Genomic DNA, 17,335 nt, shown 5'->3' with positions numbered 1-17,335 from the left:
GCAACATGGCGTCGTCCGGCTCGGAACGTAAGTGAAAGCAGCCCAAGACGGCGACGTGGCGAGGGCCTTTCTCTGGGGTATGGGTCTGTGAGGCGTCCGTGGTGCTGTCTCGGGCCGAGTTCTGAGCGCTGGGTTTGCGTCGTGGCCGCAGGCCCTGCCAGGAGCGGGAGCAGTCCCAGGGTGGGGGCGCCTGGCAGCTAGAGCGCCCTTGGGCGGTTCCCTCGCTCCCCGGGGCGGGGGGGCACGGGTGGGTGTGTTCGCGTTTGGGTGGAAACCTGTTGCCTGAAGCGGTGTCTCGTACGTAAAATGACTGAGCTTTCTGTGGAACCGTGGGGGGATTTCTTGGGTGCAGTTGACTACTGTGCAGAATTATAGGCCAGGGACACCATATTTCTACTTCATCGGGAAGACATCCTTAGGCTAAGAGGCATTGCTTTGCAGCGTCTGTATTGCTGAAGCCGTGCTGCTTATAGCTGTGGAATTAACTGTCTTCTGGATCACTGCCCTAAGCTGGAGGAGTAGGAGAAGCCTCTAGGCTGTATTTTGACATATGGTATTGATGTGTCCACATATGGATGTGTCCAGCAACTCAAAGCTCTGTGGGTATGATCGTAATGTAAATGTGAGTTTAACACTGTTCAACAGATACAAGCCTGCCAGTTCAGTAACAAATGCTATTGCACAGGTATTAACAGTTAGGATGTAAAAATCAGAGACAAAAACAGAAAAACAGATTTTTTTTTAGGTGGGCCAGTTAAACAATGAAATAGGTAGATGCCAGTGCTTAGAATTTAAGCTATGATACCTGAGTGGGTCCTTGAATCTCTTAACAACAACAGGGATACGTTTGTTTTTGGAAGAAAATGAGGTGTGGTTGATCTTCTGTTTTCTGGCAGTACCTTAAAAATTGTTGTGCTGAAATTCTTTGTATACATTCAGAAAGCCAAGGTAATAGTCACTTTAAAAGGCAGCATCTGTATGGGCAAAAGTGGAGTTTGAGTGGCTTTAGTCTACCAAGAATCTCGAAGTCTGAGCACAAAGCCACAGTGGAAACCCCTTTTATTATGTTTGCACAAAATCCTAGCATATTCTTGACTAAAATGGAAGTAAGCTATTCAAGGGTAATTAAGGGAGAACAGAAGCCAGATGCACCTTTATGAAAAAAAAAAATTCCTCATTTTTCTTCTTATTCTGTTTAGTTCTTGAATTTGAATGTGTTTATCTTGAAAATCTACCATGTGCTTTGATGTATGAATGCAGTTACATGCACAGAGATGTCATTACACATATAGCATGTACTAAGTAAGTGTCTTTTTTTTTTCCCCACTGTATCTCATTGTCAGAGATGTATTTTTGTATATGCTAGGAAGTTTTCATTGTAGAAGTTTAATAATGGAAAGTTATTATGTCCAGAGGTGGTATTTTAAGATTTTTTGAAAACTAAGTGCAGAGGAAAGGGCATACTGAGAAGCAATATAAAAAATGTTTAAATAGACTAAAAGGGGTTCTTAAAATCCTTATTGCAATGTGCAGTATTTACAGTAATAAGAGAAACTGACTGCATCTGAACAAAATATGATTCAACAGAACTGCAGAGACTGAGGAGATAGTTTTCTTCTCTTTTTTTATATATATATAAATGATTTATTTATTAGGAAAGTGGTGTGGAAGTGTGTAATATGTGTATTTTTTTTTTTTTCATTTTCTTTTGTAATTGTAGGACAGATTTTATCATAACAGCCAGTCACGATGGACATGTAAAATTCTGGAAAAAAAACAGAAGAAGGGATTGAGTTTGTTAAACACTTTCGTAGCCACTTAGGTGAGAAGTTGCTTTTTCTTCTATAAAGGAGCTCGCTTTTTTTCCCCCCCCCGTGGGGGGTTCTGCAATTCATTTACTGCAGTCAGGGATTAAATGATATCTACCTATCTTCCTTCATTCCCCTGTCCTGTTACATTCTGCTCCCAAACTGCAGGAGGGATAGGGTGAGAATAAAACACGTCAGACTCCTCCTGCACAGATCCCCTACATCCTTTGCATCTTTTTCTTCTATAAAGGAGCTCGCTTTTTTTCCCCCCCCCGTGGGGGGTTCTGCAATTCATTTACTGCAGTCAGGGATTAAATGATATCTACCTATCTTCCTTCATTCCCCTGTCCTGTTACATTCTGCTCCCAAACTGCAGGAGGGATAGGGTGAGAATAAAACACGTCAGACTCCTCCTGCACAGATCCCCTACATCCTTTGCATTGCCTTGTGCTCCGCCTTTGGGGAGAATGTCTAAGACAGGAAGAAACTGTCTATTTAAAAACAAGTGAATGGGGTATATAAAATCCAGAGAAGTTTAAAAAAAATGTTACTTTAAGTAAGGGTACCTTCATCCCTTATCATCTTTTTTTCATGGAGTCAAGTCTCTTCACTTTGATGTGGTGAATATTCTTATTTTGTATAGAATACCCCCCCCCCCCCCCGCAGCATGGTTATTTTCATCTGGAATTATTGCAACTGTAGAATAATTTCTGCATCAATGCCATGATTATCAGCTGAATTGCAATTAAGAATTTTAACCCAATTTTCTGGGTTAGTAAGTACACATAGTTCTTCTATACTGTGATAGGCATTAAATAGGCCTGACAGACAATGAAGTTCTCATTGCTCTTAGAAATGATGATATGCCTGATGGAAAAAACAGTTTGATATGCAGACTGTCACAATAAGTAAAATATATAATAATAGATAGTAAAAGTACCATTTCTTTTTAGAGTTAGAAAAAAAATATTATGGTGGGTTCTTAATCTTAACTATCAGCTTCTCATTACATACAGAAACAAAATGTGAGAACGAAGCCTACCAAGCAAAAATAAGTATTGTGAAAAACTTGTGGAAGGCTCAGTTGCAGAGTAATTTTGAGTTTATGTGTGTTAATAGCAGAACTGTAATAGTTTATGGAGTTCTGCTGCTTTTTCTCTTTTGAGAGATGCAAGCCAAAGAGCATATAATTTTTTTACCCTATCATAATGTTGTTCTCAAATTTTTTAAATGAACATTTAAAATGAAAATAATTGTAATTATAATCTTTCATTTATGTAGATGGTAAGTAGTTCATTATCATGTACCTGATTCTAAACAGTGATAGGATACAAAGTGGGTTTTTAATTTTTTTTTTTTTTTAGGTTTTTAATTAAAGTCATGTAGGTTTTTTTAAAGTCAAAAAAGGTGGAGAAACAGCTGAGAAACAGGTTTAGACCTCTGTAGGTTTTTTCCCTGTGGAATATGGAAGTGAAGGATGTCCCTTTCCTGTGTCTTAATAGTAAGTTAACTTTTTTAATAGGTGTTATTGAGAGTATTGCTGTTAGTTCAGAGGGGGCATTATTCTGTTCAGTTGGAGATGACAAAACAATGAAGGTGTTTGATGTAGTCAACTTTGATATGATCAACATGCTGAAACTCGGGTAAGTTACTTAGTTCTTGAAAATGTTTGTTTAGGATTATAAATGAGGGTTATTTTGCATAAGAGGTAAGTAAATAACTTGTTTTATTTTAGTTGTTGGTTTTTTTTTTTTTTTCCCCCAATCAGATGAAGCTGAGTAAGTTGCATTATCCAAAATGCATCCAGTGGCTGGAGACTGCCTGACTGAATAGAAAAATCTATGAGACTGTACGCACAATACATATGAGTGGAGTAGGTCTACGCCTTTCCTCAGTGTCAAATATCATGCACAAAGATGTGGTGTTTCTCAAAATACTTAGCTAGGCATAATTTTTCTTCTGTTGTTTGGCACTGAATTTAAAAATTATAGTCAACTAATAGTTCCAGTAGAGAAGGAACTCAGCCTGTATGTATTGTCTTATTTGTTGTCATAAGGATATGTCGTGGTTTAACCTCAGTCGGCAACTGAGCACCACACAGCCGCTCGCTCACTACCCCCCACCCGGTGGGATGGGGGAGAGAATTGGAAGAGCACAAGTGAGAAAAACTCGTGGGTTGAGATAAAAACAGTTTAATAATTGAAATAAAATGATAATAATAATGTAAAAATAGTAATAATAATAATAATACACAAAGCAAGTGATGCACAGTGCAATTGCTCACCACCCGCTGACCGATGCCCAGCCAGTCCCCGAGCAGCGGCCCCCCCAGCCAGCTTTCCCCAGTTTATGTACTGAGCATGACGTCACATGGTATGGAATGCTTCTTTGGCCAGTTTGGTTGTGCCCCCTCCCAGCTTCTTGTGCACCTCCAGCCTTCTCAGTCAGTAGAGCATGGAAAACTAAAAAGTCCTTGACTAGTGTAAGCATTACCTAGCAACAACTAAAACATCGGTGTGTTGTCAACATTGTTCTCATCCTAAATCCAAAACACAGCACTGTACCAGCTACTAGGAAGGAAATTAACTCTATCCCTGCCGAAACCAGGACAGGATAGCAGTTTTCTTCTGTTAGAAAGAATGTTGTTGTTTTCCTTAATCTTGCTGTTGTAGGATTTCTGTAGCTAAAGAATCTGGGAGAAATAGGAATGGATGTTATTGGAATTATATCAATACCAGAGGAAAACAAGCCCCACACTTTTACAAGAGTGGGTTTGGAGAGTAGGAGGATCAATGAATGCTATACCAAGATTGGTAGAAATACTGATGTTTCCACAAGCCTTTTAAAATTGCAAAACATTTATCCCACAGTCTACTATTTGTTGGTTAATTGTGAAACTGAATAAAAGTATAAACAAAAAAAAAAGAAAAAAGCTTTTCAGAATGCCTATAAAAATGCTTATGTTAGCTGCTTTGTTGGTTATAGTTTTAGTAACATCCTCCAGATAATGTACTTAGCCTGTAGGAATTGATTCCCTCTTGGCTGTGTGCTGTGGAAAAATTCCAGTTAGCCGTAGTCTTTTGTTTTTGCTGGTGTTTTCTACTTAGCAGCCCTGTATTGTCACTACAAAATTGGTAAAATTATAGGATGAAATTAATTTAATATTAAAAAACCCACTTAATTTGATGTTATGATAGAAAGTGCATTTTTTTCCTGTTTGAGAATTCAGGGAAAACTGAGGTAGAATTTAAATCCATTTTGCTTCAGGGATACCCTGAATGTTACCTATAACACTTGTCTATAGTATGTCCCCTGATTTATCTTTGAATAGTTTGTTTTCAACTTCAGTAATCTAGACCCTCCTCTTCCCATGTATTTTTTTTTCAGAGATAATTGGGTTTGACCTGAAGTGAACTCTTTAATGAAGAAGAGAAAAGTATACAGCTGTAATATAAGCATTGTCCTGAATAGCCTTTTAAAATTTAATGTTTGTTGCTCTATCATCTTCTGCATTACTGTTTATTGAGCAGATAGTTTCTGTTGACCTGCCTTAGAATTTTTTCATGGCTGTTTGCTTGGGCTTGCAATGATTAATGTAGAATCATAAGTTTTGTGTGATCTTTTCAGCTCACGTTATCTTGTGTTGTCTGCTTTGATAGGTATATGCCGGTATGTTGCATGGTTGATTAGCTTTGTCTCAAATTCTTCAGATCCTTTCAGTTCTAACTAATCTATACAGTGTGGCTATCTGCAAATCCCTATGCTTTATGCTTCCATCAATGATCTGGAGAACGGTGGCTATTTCTACAGAAACTTTGGATAATGATGCATAGATCAGTGGAACATCTTATTTATTTATTTGATCCTATTCTTTCTAGGGAACCTGAGACAAAGTTCTGGTTATGTTTCTCTGTTTGAGAATCTTTACCAGACAGGCATTGAAAATCCAAATGATTAGTATCTGTCAGTCCCTCAGTATCTGTTAGTTTGATTTGTGAAAGGATACTAAATATGAGTTTCCTATGGAGACTGTATCATTTCTTTGTGCTCTGTCATTTAGTTTCCGAGTTCTGGTTCTCAGAATCTTTGGTTACAGACTTTTTTAAAAACAGACATAACTTATATTATTGACCATATCTCTGGCTTGTTTTATTTGTAGAGTACGTTTTTGCTAGTAGCAAATGGGTTCCTTCTTAAATGCATTCAAAACACTTATTGAATATAGGGCGATTGTCTTAATTTTACTTACATCTTGATAATTCTTTTTTTTTTTTTTTTTTTGCAAGACCTAGTTGTACTTTTCTGTAAGTATATGGCAAAGGTGCGGTTGTCTTCATTTGCACTGAAGCATTAATCATTTAACAGATGGAAGAGAAATGCTATTGAGTCATAGAAGTTGAGTAGTAATCTTTAATGCCACTGGTGCTATTTAGCTGGATTTCCATCCTTATTCTTCTTTTATACCCACCTCCTTCTACCTCTGCTTTCTGTCACAGCCTCTTTATGAAACAATATGGGAGCAACAGAAATTGTTGTACATCCACTGATTTGTATTGCTTGGAAAAGCTTGGTTATAACACCGTTGAATTTTAGCAAGACAGATATTAGCAAGACTAGTAAATAAAGTTCAAAATTTGCTTCCGATATTTGATTTCAAGTTTATAGCATAACTCTGTTCTTATCTAAGTAAAACCTGTTCGGGTTTTTTTGGGGTTTTTGTTTTTTTTTTTTCCCCTCCTTCCACTCTTTGTTGCAGCTACTGCCCTGGCCAATGTGAATGGGTATATTGCCCTGGAGATGCCATATCTTCTGTTGCAACATCTGAGAAGAGCACAGGAAAAATATTCATATATGATGGATGAGGAAATAACCAGCCACTTCACGTTTTTGATAAACTCCATATATCCTCTCTTACTCAGATATGGTTAAACCCTATCTACAAAGTAGTAGCGTCTTCTGCCAAATCTGGAATGATTGAGTACTGGACTGGTACTCCTCCTGAATATAAATTTCCCAAGAATGTGAACTGGGAGTATAAAACAGAGACTGATCTATGTGAATTTGCTAAATGCAAGGCTTACCCATCCAGTATAAGTTTTTCCATTTTTTTGATGGGGAAGGTCATGAAAGTCTTTGATGAATCTCTGAGTGTGAGTTTGGTCTTGCTTCTCTTTTTTTCTACTTATTTGAATTTATTTACCAGCACATTCACCTACGTTATCATCTGTTTCTAAAGCTGAGCTTTATTGCTATATTTTTCTTGCGGAAAAGGTTTTCCATGTTCTCTTCCTTGCTTCTTGTATTGCTTTGTCACAAAATTAATTCTTATTAATTTATGTTAGTTATGCAGTGAAACTGAGTTGTTGATTTTCATCTGTGTTTTCATACTGCTAGATTTCTTTTAACTAGAAAGCAATAAGGGAAAATGCCCATTTCAAATAACATCATAATAATGAAAAGAATTAAATTTGTAATCTTCTAAGAACTTTTAGACAGCTACACACTTTTCTTTCTTTGCTTGAGCCTACTACTACAACATGGCTATTAGGTCATTAAAATAAAGAGAGTATTACTTGTATTTATTTTAATTCTTCAGATAAGTTTGAGTGGAGTAGTCTCGCTTGAATTCTGTATTTTCTAAGCATGTGGATTGGTGTTTTGCTGGGTCAAAAGTTTAAAATATGTTCATATAATAGTGATTTTTTTTTTTCTTTAGATGTTTACTGAACTTCAGCAGATGAGACAGCAACTACCAGACATGGAGTTTGGCCGACGCATGGCAGTTGAGTGTGAGCTGGAGAAAGTGGACGCAGTAAGATTAATTAATATAATTTTTGATGAAACTGGACACCTCGTTCTCTATGGAACAATGTTAGGCATTAAGGTCATAAATGCAGAGACTAACAGGTAAGTTTCAGTGAGACATATGGAGATAAATATATTTGTTTCAAAGTCTATATTCAGTTAAATTTATAGTATATTTAAAACTTGATATAACTGTGGGTGTGTCTAATCTTTTTTTGTTGTTGTTATTTGGGAGCCTTAAATTAGACTGTAGATAAGAGATTCCCATGCTTAGTAATAAGTCGTTGCAGTTTAAAGCTTAGTAAAATGAGGAGAAAATATGGCAAGCATATTCGTATTAAAAATGTGTAATCAATTCATCTCTGGCTAACTGGATGTGATAACAAAGTAAATGTGGATCATGTGGTTGGGTTTTTATCAGGTAGGGAGGCTGACTAGTAAATTACGTAGCAAGTTTGAAAGAGAAGCATTATAAAAACAATTAGTAAAAAATTATTTTGAGAGGCTTTTGTAATTTTGCTTTGAGTCTCTTGCAGTCAGAAAGGAGACATTCTCTGACTGAGCAGCTAACAGTAGTTACACCTTTTTACATCTTGTACTTCAGGTGTATTCATATCTTGGGGAAAAGAACATCAGAGTGATGCAACTAGCTTTGTTCCAAGGAGTAGCAAAGAAACATCGTGCTGCAATCACCATAGAGATGAAGGCATCTGAAAACCCTGTTCTCCAGAATATCCAGGCAGATCTGACGGTAATTAGCACAGCTTTTTTTTTTTTTTTTAAAAAAAAGGTTTTACATGGTGTATGTGGTTTCTCTTTAAGTAACTCCATTCTTGTATTGATGTTTTCTCTGTATTATTTTTTAATTTCCTCCTTGCGCATTTCCAGTGCTTTTTGTCTTGAGTGTTTGCAAACACAACTTTTGCAGAGGCATCCCTTTAAATTGCAAGTATATTCTAGAATTTTTAGCTTGAACAAGCCATAAATTGACTAGAAATAGCTTTGTAGTCTTTATTTTTTTCACTGTTGCTCAAGCAGTTAAAAAAACTTGGATATTTTTGGCTGTCTAAATTATAGTTCTCTGAGAAGGGTATAGGCTTTTGGTCTAGTTTAAGAAGCTTAAAGAACATTTAAAAAAAGAAAAACAAACAACCCTAACCAGATCTAATACTGATAAAGAAACAATAATTAACTGTATGTATAAAACATATAATAAAAAACAACTAAATTCAGAGAAGCATCAGGACTCAGTAGCACTAAGTGCTAAGTAAGTGGTAAGTAACAGACAGGAGTCTTCTTCCTGCTCACGATTTAGATTTTAGATGAGATGCAATGAATAAGCCAAACAGACAAGCAATTCTGGAGTAGCTATTAGTTGATCTGGGATGTAATCACCACAGAGGTTAGAGGTCGGTCTGTCTGTTGTTACTTTTGCTTGAATTTGAATGTGTTTTCAGTTGGAGCAAGACAGTATACTTTCTAAACCTTTGTGTGGTTAGCATATAGTATATAATGGAATATACTATTCTGAACAATTTGACAAGTAAGGAAGAAAAGTTAGATAAAATCTGGAAACATTACTTGCTGTTAGAAATCATGACTATATGGCAAATGAATGCATGCAGAAAATTAGTGATTGTCATTTGATACGTAAGTGTACTCACTTATGTGGATGCTTGTGTACTCTGATATTTACTGTATTATTTGGTCCTTTAAGAAGTACTATAAAAATTTCATTTCTGAGATTTCTCCTGTTTTGAGTTAAATTTGCTGTTTTTCTATAGTTTTGTATTAACGCAGTATTGGAATAAGAAGATTTCGTTTGACTTTGTAGTGAAACCAAAAGTTTTGTGATGAAACCTGCCATTTACACAACAGATATGGGGCCCTGGAACTTGAGGGCCAGGCAAACGAGGATGTAGACGAAGGTCCATCCAGGAGGTTGCCTAGGGTGAGGCAGTCAGACCCACGCATTATGACTGCCTCTGCTAAGAAAAAAAGGAGGGTAATTGTCATAGGCGATTCCCTTCTGAGGGGAACAGAGGGCCCTATATGCCGACCGGACCCGTCCCACAGGGAAGTCTGCTGCCTCCCTGGGGCCCGGGTCAGAGACATTACTAGGAAGCTCCCTGGTCTGGTACGGCCTTCTGACTACTACCCGCTGTTGGTTGTACAGGCTGGCAGTGATGAGGTTGCAAAGAGAAGTCCTGCAGTGATCAAAAGGGACTTCAGGGCACTGGGGCGACTGGTTGAAGGATCGGGAGCACAGGTAGTGTTTTCCTCAATCCCTACAGTGGCAGGGAAGGATACTGAAAGGAGCAGGAAAACCCACCTGATCAACACGTGGCTCAGGGGCTGGTGCCATCGGAGGAATTTTGGGTTTTTTGATCATGGGGAGGTTTACACGGCACCGGGCCTGCTGGCGACAGATGGAGTCCAGCTGTCTCACAGGGGGACAAGGATCACTGCTCATGAATTGGCAGGGCTCATTGAGAGGGCTTTAAACTAGGTTCGAAGGGGGAAGGGGATAAAACGAGGCCCACTAGAGATGAGCCTAGGGGTGGCATGCCAATGCCGGAGGCGAAATCGATAGCCCAGCTCAAGTGCATCTACACCAATGCACGCAGCATGGGCGGCAAACAGGAGGAGCTGGAAGCCATTGTGCAGCGGGAGAGATATGACTTAGTCGCCATCACGGAAACATGGTGGGGTGACTCCCACGATTGGAGTGCTGCAGTGGATGGCTATAGACTCTTCAGAAGGGACAGGCGAGGAAGGAGAGGCGGTGGGGTGGCCCTGTATGTTAGGGAGTGTTTTGATTGTCTAGAGCTCAACGATTGTGATGATGGTACGGTTGAGTGTTTATGGGTAAGGATGAGGGGGAAGGCCAACGAGGCAGATATCCTGCTGGGAGTCTGTTATAGACCACCCAACCAGGATGAAGAGGCGGATGAAGCATTCTATAAGCGGCTGGCAGATGTCTCTCAATCGCTAGCCCTTGTTCTCGTGGGGGACTTCAACTTCCCGGACGTCTGCTGGAAATACAACATGGCAGAGAGGAAGCAGTCTAGGAGGTTCCTGGAGTGTGTGGAAGACAACTTCCTGACACAGCTGGTAAGTGAGCCTACCAGGGGAGGTGCCTCGCTCGACCTGCTGTTTACAAACAGAGAAGGACTGGTGGGAGATGTGGTGGTTGGAGGCCGTCTTGGGCTTAGCGACCATGAAATGGTGGAATTCTCAATTCTTGGTGAAGGAGGGGGGCCAGCAAAACCGCAACCGTGGACTTCCGGAGGGCAGACTTTGGCCTGTTCAGGACGCTGGTTGAGAGAGTCCCTTGGGAGACAGTCCTGAAGGGCAAAGGGGTCCAGGAAGGCTGGACGATCTTCAAGAAGGAAGTCTTAAAGGCGCAGGAGCAGGCTGTCCCTGTATGCCGTAAGAAGAATGGGCGGGGAAGACGACTGGCCTGGCTGAATGGGGAGCTTTTGCTGGGACTCAGGAAAAAAAAAGGAGAGTTTACCGCTTGTGGAAGAAGGGGCAGGTGACTCAAGAATGAGTACAGGGATCTCGTTAGGTCGTGCAGAGAGGAAATGAGAAAGGCAAAAGCCCAGCTAGAAGGCAATCTGGCCGCTGTCATTAGAGACAACAAAAAATGTTTTTACAAATATATTAATGACAAGAAGAGAGCCAGGGAGAATCTCCATCCCTTATTGGATGCAGGGGGGAACGTTGTCACCAAGGATGAGGAAAAGGCTGAGGTACTTAATGCTTTCTTTGCCTCAGTCTTTAACAGGCAGACCAGTTATCCTCAGGGTACTTGGCCCCCTGAGCTGGAAGACAGGGACGGCGAGCAGGATGAACCCCCCATAATCCAAGAGGAAGCAGTTAACGACCTGCTACACCACCTGGACACTCACAAGTCTATGGGGCCGGATGGGATCCACCCGAGAGTGCTGAGGGAGCTGGCGGAGGTGCTCGCCAAGCCACTCTCCATCATTTATCAGCAGTCCTGGTTAATGGGGGAGGTCCCGGATGACTGGAGGCTTGCCAATGTGACGCCCATCTACAAGAAGGGCCGGAAGGAGGATCCGGGGAACTACAGGCCTGTCAGCCTGACCTCGGTGCCGGGGAAGATTATGGAGCGGTTCATCTTGAGGGCGCTCACAAGGCATGTGCGGGACAACCAGGGGATCAGGCCCAGCCAGCACGGGTTCATGAGAGGCAGGTCCTGCTTGACCAACCTGATCTCCATCTATGACCAGGTGACCCGCCTAGTGGATGAGGGAAAGGCTGTGGATGTGGTCTACCTGGACTTCAGCAAGGCCTTTGACACTGTTTCCCACAGCATTCTCCTAGAGAAGCTGGCGGCTCACGGCTTAGACAGGTGTACTCTTCGCTGGGTCAAAAACTGGCTGGATGGCCGGGCCCAGAGAGTGGTGGTGAATGGAGTTAAATCCAGTTGGCGGCGGGTCACGAGCGGTGTTCCCCAGGGCTCAGTTTTGGGGCTGGTCTTGTTCAATATCTTTATCAATGATCTGGATGAGGGGATTGAGTGCACCCTCAGGAAGTTTGCAGATGACACCAAGTTGGGCAGGAGTGTTGATCTGCTCGAGGGTAGGAAGGATCTGCAGAGGAACCTGGACAGGCTGGATCGATGGGCCGAGGCCAACTGTATGAGGTTCAACAAGGCCAAGTGCCGGGTCCTGCACTTGGGTCACAACAACCCCATGCAGTGCTACAGGCTTGGGGAAGAGTGGCTGGAAAGCTGCCTGGTGGAAAAGGACCTGGGGGTGCTGGTTGACAGCCGGCTGAACATGAGCCGGCAGTGTGCCCAGGCGGCCAAGAAGGCCAATGGCATCCTGGCCTGTATCAGAAATAGTGTGGCCAGCAGGAGTAGGGAAGTGATCGTGCCCCTGTACTCGGCCCTGGTGAGGCTGCACCTCGAATACTGTGTTCAGTTTTGGGCCCCTCACTACAAGAAGGATGTCAAGGTGTTAGAGCATGTCCAGAGAAGGGCAACGAAGCTGGTGAAGGGTCTGGAGAACAAGTCTTATGAGGAGCGGCTGAGGGAACTGGGACTGTTTAGCCTGGAGAAAAGGAGGCTCAGGGGAGACCTTATCGCTCTCTACAACTACCTGAAAGGAGGTTGTAGCGAGGTGGGTGTCGGTCTCTTCTCCCAAGTAACTAGCGATAGGACGAGAGGAAATGGCCTCAAGTTGTGCCAGGGGAGGTTTAGATTGGACGTGAGGAAAAATTTCTTTACTGAAAGAGTGGTTAAACATTGGAACAGACTGCCCAGGGAAGTGGTTGAGTCCCCATCCCTGGAGGTATTTAAAAGACGTGTAGATGAGGCGCTTAGGGACATGGTTTAGTGGGCATGGTGGTGTTGGGTTGACGGTTGGACTCGATGATCTTAGAGGTCTCTTCCAACCTTAATGATTCTATGATTCTATGATTTCTTTCTGAACTGAACGTACTGATATTTTCCACTCCTTTTTAAAGAAAAAATGCTGAACTACTGTGGGCTTTCTGTTGAAAAGGGGAGAAAGTTTAGAAGATAACAGAGAGATTATAAAAAGTTAATTGGATTTGCATGTAGTTGCACTGGAATTTGTGACTGTGGAAATGCTGATAACACACAACACTGAAATGCAAGGATAGGCTGTCTATGGATTCTCTGCCTACATTTCAAATCTAGTTGGGTGTTTAGCAGGTTGAATAATCACACTGATGTCTCGGGTGTGGAGCAGTATGTAATACAAGGAAAAAAAGAGAAAACCAAAGTTACCTTCTTTTGTTCTTCAGTTTGTATCTTCTGGTTCACGTTTAGTAAAGAGTGCAGATTCTGACAGAGATGTATTTAATGAGAAACCTTCTAAAGAAGAGGTCATAGCAGCCTCTCAGGCAGAAGGTCCTAAAAGAGTTTCAGACAGTGTCATCATCCACACAAGTATGGGAGATATTAATATCAAGCTTTTTCCTGTTGAGTATGTACCTGGTAGTTTTTCTGTTATTCTGTTTTTCTTTCCTTCTGTGTTTTTTGGTGGTAGTATCCAAGACTTACATTCCAAGCAAGGAATAGTTCTTCCCCTTTTTCTACTGTCCTTGTTTCCTGACAGTTTCTTAATGCATCAAGCTAGGAATGTGACTCTTGACAAACACAAATAAAGTAGGGTAAAAATAGGTTTAAGTAACAGTGGGGGCACAGGGTTGTTTGGGGTTTTTTTTTTATGATTTTTGCTTTTTTAAATTATTGATTCAGGGGGTTTATTCTTTTCTTAACTTTTGTTCTTTCTCTAAACCGCAAATGTGGATAGGTCATGATGCTCTTCTGTGTAAGCTACGTATTATTGTAAGGCAATGCTGTTTGATTCCATCTTGAAAGAGAAGAATGATGTTGGCAGCAGCAGTAGTAGAAGATTTGGCAGTAGGTCTGTGTAAGCCAGAGGAGTAGTAGAGTTTGCAACTTCCAAATGTGGCCATCGTACTACATTTTATGTTATTGCAGCCCCTTCAAGAGCAACATAAAATTTATACCAGCATATAACATTTAGTGCTGTGTATATCCAAAAACAGGCATATAACTGAAAAGGAGTTTTATGCATGACTATTGGTAAAGTTCTTATGTCAGCATCTCTCCTTTATGATGCTAATAAATGCAAAGATTTGTTATGAAACAGTAGATTTATATATTATATATATTATTGCTATACATTGAAACTTAAACCATTTAAGTGTAGTCCATGCTTCTCCAAAAACAAGTTCATGTTTTTTCAGAAGCACAGGTAAGGCAACACAATCTCAATTCTACCCTGTAGGGCTGCTTTCGTTGCTCTCTTCACCAATGTCTCCTTGCATCAAGTTCTAGTTCCTGGAATTCATAATTGTAGTATGTAGGTTGCAGTAACTGTACAGCCTTTACCAGTGAGTGACAGGCCAAGCTACGTTATTTTTGACACCTTTTTTGTTTGTTTGTTTTTTAATTCTCATGCCAATGTGTCGGTATATTTGCATGCATGGTATTGCTAGGTGCTGCACTGCAATGTTTTGTATACAATATTACCAGTCTTGGTTATTGTTAGGTTTGTCCTTTCTTGTTCTGGTATTTCCTCCCAGCTGAGCTTTGAAATTAAAATCTCTTTAAGATGAATGTGATGAAAAATTAAAGAAGAGCATAGAGGATGTGGCTTTGTATGCCCTTTAAATCTTTGGCCATATGCTTGTGGAATGAAGTTGTGAATGACTACTTTTGTACTGTTCAGCAGGAACTGGGACTATAATCTTGTCTGTTCCATTAGTTATGCCATTGGTGCTCTGTTTCATGAGATGCTTTAGAATATCACTAAGCCCAAGCTAATGTTCCTTGTCACAGCTAAAGTAACTCTGTAGCTATGGACTCAACTTGGCTATTTTCTGGTTTGCTGGGAAAATGTGTGTGACTGCGTAAACCTGTCTATGTAGATCTATTCTGGCTACTAATCCATTTTCTAAAACCAGTGGAAGAGCTATCGCAAAGAATTTTCACTCTGGTAGCAAATCTCTCAGAAATAAAAAAAATAATAAAAAAAAAAATCAAGTCACAAAGGTGAAGGGGTGGTTTGTTTGGGGTTTTTTTGTTTGTTGTTTTCCCTTTTTATTCCATCAACAGTAATATTCTACCTCTTCAGCCTGATTCCAAACAATGTTTGCCAGTAGTTTCAGAGGAGGATAACTGACTCTGTTGACTGCAAAATTGTTCTATAATATTAAAACACTGTATTTTTAGATTTTACTTCTCATATGCAGCACTGGACACCTTACATATATAGCTTAATAGAATTATAGAGGTAAAAGAATGAACACCTTTCTGCTTATGGAGCATATATTCCTTAATTGGTTTTGTAAATGCACAATATGTAAGTATAAAGCTGGAGAAGGAACATTTAATCAGTGGTGCTTTGAGGAAATAGATTTGGTTCCTGACCCTGTTGCTCCCTTCCTGTGTAATCATGCAACTTAGTACTCCTCTCAAGATTTTTTACTTCCAGCTCTGGGTTTGAGGAGGTGGGGGTTTGGTTTTTTCCTTATTTGATGAAAGCCCTTTCTACAGTGTGCTGAAACATTGCTCAGTACAACAGGATCTCAGTCTCAACTGAAATCTTTATGGCCTTGCCACAATACAATTAAATATTTATTGTAGCCTGTATTTTCTGTTACATGATTTTAGGTGCCCCAAAACAGCAGAAAACTTCTGTGTGCACAGCAGAAATGGTTATTACAATGGACACATATTTCATTGTATCATCAAGGTAACTTGTAAAAAAGTTAATTTATTTGTTGGTTTAGATAATGTACTTTTTGGTCAGTACTCTCTGTTAACCCTTTAATTTCCCTTTTGCACAAAGGATTTCTGGAATGGCTTCAGAGTTCCCTGTACAGTCTGAACAACTCTGAGGTTCTAAAGAGCTTTATCACTTAACTAAGTTGCTTAATAGTTGTCCTGCAACTGACAAGGTGGAAGAAATCTGAAAATAGAGAGAAAGATCAATTCAGCAATCCTGATTGAATTAGGACTTTGTTTCACGTCAGAATGGCATTTTGTGTAAGGCTTCTTATTTCTGTTGCCCAGAAACAAGTTGATACAGCCTAAGTGTTTGCAGAAAGTACAGATAGACAGGTTTCTGCCCTTCACTAGCAGGAACAGTGAGTAATCTTTTTTTACAAGTACTTGATTATCACTTAAAGAAGCCTCAAATGCCTTGTCCCTTATCCACAGCATTTTAACACGTTTTGTTGAAAGGTATGATGTAAGCTTGGAAAAAAAGGTCACTTGGCATAAAACATTTTTGTTTATTCTATGTGATGATGTAATAACATTTAATTTCTATGCAGGATTTCATGACTGTCATGGTTTAACCCCAGCCAGCAATTAAGCACCACACAGCCACTCGCTCACTCCCACCCAGTGGGATGGGGGAGAGAATCAGAAGGGTAAAAGGGAGAAAACTCGTGGGTTGAGATAAAGACAGTTTAATAGGTAAAGCAAAAGCCGCGCACGCAAGCAAAGCAAAACAAGGAATTCATTCACTACTTCCCATCGGCAGGCAGGTGTTCAGCCATCTCCAGGAAAGCAGGGCTCCATCATACGTAACGGTTACTTGGGAAGACAAAACGCCATAACTCCGAACGTCCCCCCCTTCCTTCTTCTTCCCCCGGCTTTATATGCTGAGCATGATGTCATATGGTATGGAATATCCCTTTGGCCAGTTTGGGTCAGCTGTCCTGGCTGTGTCCCCTCCCAGCTTCTTGCTGGCAGGGCATGAGAGGCTGAAAAGTCCTTGACTAGTGTAAGCACTACTTAGCAGCAACTAAAACATCAGTGTGTTATCCACATTATTCTCATCCTAAATCCAAAACACAGCACTATACCAGCTACTAGGAAGAAAATTAACTCTATCCCAGCCGAAACCAGGATACTGGTACAGTCCTTCAGGAACAGACTGCTCCAGCGTGGGTCCCCCACGGGGTCACAAGTCCTGCCGGAAAACCTGCTCCAGCATGGGCTCCTCTCTCCACAGGACCACAGGTCCTGCCAGGAGCCTGCTCCAATGTAGGCTCTCCACAGGGTCACAGCCTCCTTTCAGGCGCATCCACCTGCTCTGGTGTGGGGTCCTCCATGGGCTGCAGGTGGATATCTGCTCCACTGTGGACCTCCATGGGCTGCAGGGGGACAGCCAGCCTCACCA

General features: G+C 40.9%; 1 pseudogene; it reads left to right on the top strand.

The window, feature by feature from the left end:
• Positions 1 to 5: 5 nt before the first annotated feature.
• On the top strand, positions 6 to 16,248 carry LOC143172241 (peptidylprolyl isomerase domain and WD repeat-containing protein 1-like; annotated as a pseudogene).
• Positions 16,249 to 17,335: the final 1,087 nt, after the last annotated feature.

Source organism: Aptenodytes patagonicus, chromosome W, assembly GCF_965638725.1.
Source record: "Aptenodytes patagonicus chromosome W, bAptPat1.pri.cur, whole genome shotgun sequence".
Classification (NCBI taxonomy): Eukaryota; Metazoa; Chordata; class Aves; order Sphenisciformes; family Spheniscidae; genus Aptenodytes; species Aptenodytes patagonicus.
This window is presented reverse-complemented; position numbering and strand designations above follow the sequence as displayed.